This window comes from Amblyomma americanum, chromosome 3 (assembly GCF_052857255.1).
Source record: "Amblyomma americanum isolate KBUSLIRL-KWMA chromosome 3, ASM5285725v1, whole genome shotgun sequence".
In the NCBI taxonomy this organism is placed as follows: Eukaryota; Metazoa; Arthropoda; class Arachnida; order Ixodida; family Ixodidae; genus Amblyomma; species Amblyomma americanum.
Genome location: NC_135499.1, coordinates 190169547 through 190177327, shown reverse-complemented (window position 1 = coordinate 190177327; position 7781 = coordinate 190169547).

Genomic DNA, 7781 nt, shown 5'->3' with positions numbered 1-7781 from the left:
CACCACGAAGTCAGGTATTCGTGTCTTTCAACGATAAAAACAGAGTAGAGACTTTTTTGCGATGATGCCGAAGGTTTCGCTATGCCACTTCAAATTTGGTCAAACTTGTGGAACGGGTGGCGATGGCACACAGGTGCCTCGAGAATCATGCATCGACGCTACGTGCCTTCAGTACTGGATCAGATTGGTTTTCGCCGAGGCTGTTCGGGTCCGCACACGTAGACTTGGAGAGCCGAACTGAGGTTGCAGTGAAGCAGAAAGAGGTCTCAACTCTAGTTACATTCGATATTGCAAATGCGTTACAGTGTTGAGCACGGTATTTATTTTGCTTCGTAAATTAGCTGACCTCAAGCCTCCTTCACTGATGGCTATTACAATGACAACACGTACGCTCAGCCGAGGGGCGTGCCCCAAGATTTAGTGCTCTTGCCGTTACTGCGCAATATACTCATGCGAGATATTCCTGCCCACCCGGCTGCCAATGTCTACATGTGCGCGGACGACATTGCATTCATCGCTTCAGCAAAGGATATGTCCACACTTTGTATCGGATGTTGCAACCGTACCTCAACGCTTTGCAAGTATGGATTGGACAGCCTAAGGTTAGTTTTAAATGCTCATAAGAGTGCCCTCCTTGTTTTCCAGCCGACATCCTCTCTTTACACCTACTCACTGTATCGCTCCATCCAAATCCCACATGTTGGTTCGGTACCTGGGTATTATTTATGATTCCCAGCTAGACTGGCGGCTACAAAGAAATGTGCTTAAAGGTGAGCGCGCCCTTGGCAGGTTGGTTCGAACCAGGCACAAAAAATTCGGCATGCGTCGCGACACTTTGCTCTTACTTTATAAATGTCAGGTAAAGCCGCTACTTGAATTTGGTTGCGCTATTTTTTTCTGGTTGTCCGAGGTACAAGCTTCAACTTTTGATTCTTTTGGAGAGACGCGCTATGCGCCTTTGCCTTGGGCTACCAAAAACACTGGCAAATGCTGGGCTGCTCTTGGAAGCGCGGATACCTGATTTAGACTCAAGGTTTCAGCTTCCAACTGTGCGAACATTTTCTAAGAGCTTTAGAGCCTATTCCAGGATTAGCTAGTCCCATATTTATGACAAACCTGGCTCTGTTTTTCGGTATTATTTGGTCTAGGTATAAGCTGCCACAAATTATGTTCACAAGTTCACTGCTGTCGAAAATCTGAGTCACAATCAGTTGTGTCGTACATATTCACAACCAGAAGACTGATGCTGCAGTTCACTTTGACAACACCCTCCCAAGAAATGCAATGAACTTGCCTGTAAATGTGTTAAACGGCTTATAGAAGAGTATTTAGACAATTTTCCGACCCATGCTGCAGTTTTCAGACATGCTTTCCAGCAAAACGAAAGGCAGCTATTGGAATTTATCCCAGGGCTCTTTATTGGAATTATCCTTTCAGGGATCCTGATTTTACGCCTATATTCGTTGCCAAATTGTTAGCGATTCAGTTGGCCTTACAAAAGATCCACTGCAATCTAAATCAGGTCATTATACTTGCTGATAGCCTTTCTGTCCTAACTGCGCTCGCCGGCTCGAGGGACGCTCTTCTGAGCCGTTCCCTAAGATTTTTCATTCAATCGCATATTAAAGAAGTGCGTTTTCGCTGGGTGCCCAGTCATTCCGACAGTGATGCTAATGTGAACGCTGATTTTTTAGCAAAGTCTGCCCTTTGCAGGCCTGTGGTGCAATTAATTCCGAACACTGTGAATTTGACAGTAGCCCGATCTCAACGTTTCCTGCAACTGCACTCCTTGAGACAAGAGCCTCTCCCTACTGCAGCGGATTTTCAGCATTTCGCATACCCTTGGAATGTCCGCTTATGCAGTTCAAGGCAATGTGAGGTGTCAATGACCCTCTTGCGGTACAGAATGCCACAATTAACTCTTTGTTTGTGCCGATCGAGGTTCTCTCTGTCGAACCTTTATGAATCGTGTGGCAAAACTGAATCCCTTATCATGGATCATGGTAACTGGATCCTGGTAACATGGTAATGAATCTAAAGATCACCAACTAGCCCAGTTGTCCGCTTTAAATCCTCTCCTGTCGGCGGTTTGCTTCTCTGCGGAGAGTTTATCTAGAGATTCCTCTCACTTGACTAGGGCTTGTACTTTCTATTGCGGTTCTTCTCTCATTTGGAGCAAGTGCCAGGGGATAGGTAACAAAACCAGCGTGAGACTGCCTTCGTAATTACATCACTGTGTCAGAGAGATTCCTTTGTTCGTTTAATTTTGAAAAATTTTCCTTTAACACAAAATTTCACCCACGTCGATTTTAAATGCCTCAATGTGTTCCTAATGTTTGAATGTGCAAGGCACCCTGGCCGATACCCCCCTGTGCCACTCCAACAGAGGACCACAACGACGGTTGTATCTCGAAATCCGTGTGGCTAGAAAGAGCGCATCGGCCGAAGTCTTCCGACAATTTCACTTACTACGGACTCGTACAAATTTGTCCTCCCTCGACTTCCTTACCGGTGACGTTGTCTTCAAAACCGTCACCCTGCATACGGACCTCGAGGGTCGCCCGTAACGTGTCCCCGACTTCCGAGACGCACTCGTGCAAATTTTGGACCTCCGTGACATTCTGTGTATTGGCCAGTACCAAATGAGCCACGTTTGGATGGTTACCCGTAATAGTATAGTTCCTCCAAACAGAAGTCCATTGACAAAGCAGAGCTTCTTGTCAAAGGTCCAAAGTGTATGGTATCCGACCTGGACACTAAAAACGTGTCTGGGTCTGCCTGAGCGTGTCCGGAGAATTGTAGAAGCTTTGGAGCCTTTTGGCCAACTGCATAAACTGTGGGGCGTGAGAATTAAGTGGCGGTGCCCAGGAATGGAGCACATGCAAGCAGCGAATCGTGCAATCTCGCTCACGCTCAGGGACGGAGTGTCACCAAGTACGATTTATCACACGCTCGATGTTTTCATGGTACAGGTTTTAGTTCTAATCCCAGGTAGGCCTCCGCTGTGTCTTCATTGTAGCCGGGTTGATCATGTACGGCGTCAGTGTCGTACGCCTCGATGCAACCATTGCCCACGCTTTGGATATACAGTAGCGAACTGCGTCATGAGCTATTCTGACAGGTTGCGTAAGGGCCACTGGAAGCATAACGACGAAGTGGTGTCAGAACACATTATGGATGTTGTCGACGCGACTGGTGAACTGAGTCATGAGCCCCCTAGAGAAGGGGGACCGAGGTCTTCTGCACCTGATAGCAGCAAGGGACAGCCTGCAAGGACTGACCATCTAGGATCTGTGTCTCTTGACCGGATGCCACCGGACCCGGGTCTGCCTGAGCGTGCCGCTCGGAGACTTGTGCCTGCTGCCCAGGAACCATCTTTCACACAGGGACCACGACAGCTGGGCACCCCTTCTGTAGAGTCAGTGGAGTGCTACAGCCAGTGTATGTGCGACAAGCCTGCCCCGTCGGTGATGCCCCTTCGTCGCTGGAGTGCAGCAGTGTGCCGACTGAGGTGTCAGCCTCCAGCGTGTTTGGTATAGAGTGAACCAAAAAAAAGGGGGGTAAGAGAGACATTTGATTCGATTTTGTATTGCAGATTTAACCGTCCCGTCACAGCTCCAGGATTTTCACCTCAGCAATGCGAGGATGCCTCTCTTGCGGCATTCGTAAATAGCGCCGCAACCCGCAAAAGAACTGGGCTCAACGCCTGTGGCAGGGCGTCCTGTTCATCAACTCTCTTCAAACGTTTCTCAGAAACGTTCGTTATATTTGTAGAACTTACGCGATTTGCAAAAGGAATAGGCTGCGATAGACGCCTGTCCATGCGCGTGTCTTATTTGGTTCAACACTACAGTGTCCTATCTGTAGAAGTTGCCTAACATACGGTAGGGATGATCATTTATTAGGGCAAGACAATACGACCAATACCGCTCTCTGCCAACCTCCTTTTGCATGATGCTGGCGGATCTGTGCTTTTAAGTTTTATGTCTGATTTCAACATTCAACTCAGAGTACACGAGTAGCTGATAGCTTCGCTACAGAAATAAGAAATTCTCCTTCCGCCCAACCTGTGCCTACTAAATGCAACATCAGAGAAGCAAACAGAACAGAAACGGACGCACTAAGTGAAGACGCTGGGCAGAGAATTTGCCCGCCGTCCTCTATAGTTCCCCGAAACAGAGCCCGGGATGCCGCCGCCAGCAACGAGGAACCACGCACCGCACTTTCCTTCCTCTCTCTCCGCAGGAGGGGGCTGGTGTCCGCGCTGCACGGCCGCCGGCAACCGAGACGTGAGGCTGTAAAGCGGCCACTTTCACGCCCGGCGGCGCGAAAGCGTGATTGCGCGCCTGTTTGTTGATGTTGCACAGTGGCGGCGGCGGCTTCCCGCTCTTCACGGCGTGCGGCCGCGTGCGTGGTCGCGTGACGCTCGAGGAGGAGGATCGAGGCCCTCGTTTGTGCTTGTCGCGTGGTGGGAATGCCGGCGGAAAATATACCGCGGGCAGTGCACGGACGCTGCACTGCCTCCTGAAACATGGAGCGATGTGTGAGCCGACCGAATTGTGCACTGTCATTGTAATTCGACCGAATTGTGCACTGCTTATTACTTTCAAGCATCGACATTTACTGTTACTTCGTTCCAAGAACGACGGGCTACCGTGGGAAATGAATGCAGTCCAATAAAATCTGCACTGCCAGCGGAAAGAAACTAGCAATTTTGGTGTTAACAACTGCTGGCTTGCGGTCAGTGCTGTTACGTGCAAAGCTCTCTCCAGGCAGACGTATCATCATCGGCACCGCCATAATCATCGTCATTCCAGCTACGTCCACTGAATGACAAAAAAAGGCCTTTGTCGTATCCTTCCAAGCAATCCTGTCCCGTGCCATCTGCGGTCAGCTTATAGCCTCAAACTTCCTAATCTGATCCGTCCACCTGATCCCCTACGATCTCTTGCCAACGCTTGGCTTCCCTTGGAATCCATCCGGTTACCCTAAGCGAACATCGGTTATCCTCTCTTCGCATTACAGGTCATGCTACATAAGTATATGAAGGAAGCCAACAGTCGTCAAAACCTATAGGAAAAGATAAGGAATGGGCTTTCTTATCTTAGTTTGTACATTTTCACTTCTTGAGTTCAGCTAGAATATCATTAAATCGTTTTTCTTCCTTCACCCGCACTGCTCCCCTCTACTGTCTTACCCCCATCATCTTTCTTTGCATAACTAGGCGTGTTGTCACTAATTTAAATTCATTTTCTCTGATCACCCCGATAAGCATTAGCTTTAGATCCAAAAGTGAGTACTGACATGGTACATATGTTTCAAATTTTTCTCTCGGGGAATGTTGCAGGTAAGTTGATTTGCCTGACTTCGAGAGGCTACCGAACCAGCAGTGATATGAGAACCTTGAAAACAGACGTATTAGCCATTTATAAATCCTGCGCATGCCTTCAGAACAAAGAGGCAGGGGGGTCGAACATATTAATCGACACCATTTTTCTTATTGTTCCTCACAACGCTGAAGTCCTGCACAGCTTCATGTAAAATAGAAGCTTGGCACACGCGACAACGGAGCGATGCCAAAAAGCTGCAGGTGTAATTATACACGAACGGAGACTTGGCCACTCCTGCTAATAGCGTCTGACGTAATGCTTATATATATTTAGCATTACGGGCGCTGAATAGGTTAGAATCACGTTGCTTGCAGTTGCATTTCTTGAGGCGTCACATCGTGAACATGAGGTCAACATTGCAAGTGGAGCTTTCCACAAAGCCAGCTGCTCAGTTTCGCTTCCCCGGCTTTCGCGCAGTCGGTGCTGGTGGTCGTGGTTTCCGCCCCCAGGCACGGCACAGGTGCGTTCGCGATCACGTGACCACCCGCACAGTATCCGGCTCGTCCACCGACAAAAGACGCGGTTGACAAAACGGGGATAACATCACCATTTACCAAACTAGAGTTATTGGCTGCTATCGAAGAAGCGTGTGGCGAAATTGCGCCTGGACATGACGATGTTCCTTATGAGGTCTTCAAGAACTTAGAAGGAGACGCAATTGACAGCCTGCTGAACGTAATAAACGAGGTATGGCAAGGAGGGAGAAATTCCACCCGACTGGAAACACTCGGTGGTGGTCCCAATACCAAAGGCATTGGGAAACCTCCCACAAGCTTACAGTCTTTGCGGCCTATCTCGCTAACACCATCTGCCGGGTTAGTTGGTGGCGATCCATACATATCAGCAGCGCGAACACAATCAGGAAAAAGATGCATATAGGAGAGAGAGCGCCGATCATATCTGCATCTTTTTCATGATTGAGCTCGCGCTGCTGATCCCTAACTGTCTCGCTAACGCCCACAATTTGCAAGATCTATGAAAAGATGATTTCCACGCACCTATCATGGTGGTTGGAAAATGAACGAAAATACTACGACCGACAAATTGGGTTCCGTAGAAGCCTTGGCACAGAAACTGGGTTGGCTATACTGGCTGAAGAGGTCATACATACGTCGCTTCATAGCAAACCTTGTACGCACTGCGGTGGCTACCGACGTTGCGAAGGCACACGACAACGTGTTACATGCCAAGATCCTCGACAACGTGGAGCTTATGGGCATTCCCCGGCAGTTCATATAAGCAGCACATAATATGCTTAAGGACAGGAGGTTTTATGTCCGGGTAAACGGAGAACAAATCGGTCATTACACCTCAAATAGAGGCGTGCCACAAGCTTCAGTTTTAGCACCTTTGTTATTTAATATCGCAGTCATACCATTGGCGTCGAAATTAGCTGACATACCAGATGCGCAGTTCGTTATTTACTCAGACGATGTCACGATTTGGTCTACTCATAAACATCTTGAGACACAGAATTTTTATCTGCAAGAGGTCTCAAATACAAAAAAAGATGAGCATGCCCACGATGTAGCTCAGGACCTGTCACCGCAAAAGTCCAGCTACATTCATGTAGCAAACAAGAATGGAAGAAAGCAATTGGCCACTAAAAGAGTCAAGCTAAAGATCGGAAATCAGCCATTACAATAGGTAGATGAGTTGAGAGTCCTTGGCCTAGACATACATAAATCTGGCTAAGGAACACAATGGCTCCATGGGATGAAAAAAGCAGCAGCTATTTCCTTGACGTTGATCAAACGCATTTCGTCTAAAGGAGGAGGAGCCCGAACGGAGATGGCAAACAGTCTTGCACAATTGGTGCTTCAGCCTAGGGTACTCTGCCAGGCGCAGTTCTAACGGCTGACGAGACGACAAAGAGCAGAGTTGGAAACAATAAATAAGAACGCAATGTGCACCATCATGGCCGCACAAAAGCTTACCCCCATCTCGATTCTACAGGAATTTGCACAGCTGTATACACTGACGGAACTAATTGATCAGCGAGGGGCAACAAGAAATCTGAAGCGAAAGTACGTTATGCCCCTAGCATCCTTGTACAATGCGGTGACAGTGCAAACACCTAGAATGGCTCACCCTACCTCCATGGAAGTTCACGACTATTACGACAAACAAGACGACTAAACTTCGTTGTAAAGAGAGGCCGAGAACTCTACTTGTGGTTGACGTATGCCCAGGAACATACAATGCATATACGGACGTACGCGTCGATTATAGAAACGGGCGGTAGAACAGCAGCGGTTAGTCCGACACACCGAGAGCTAAATGTACATCATGAACACGTATCAGACCGTCCAGATTTACCTGTGATGGAATTTTATGCAATGCGAGATGCTATGGAGGCCATAAATAAAATATAGTCTATAACAGAAGCCC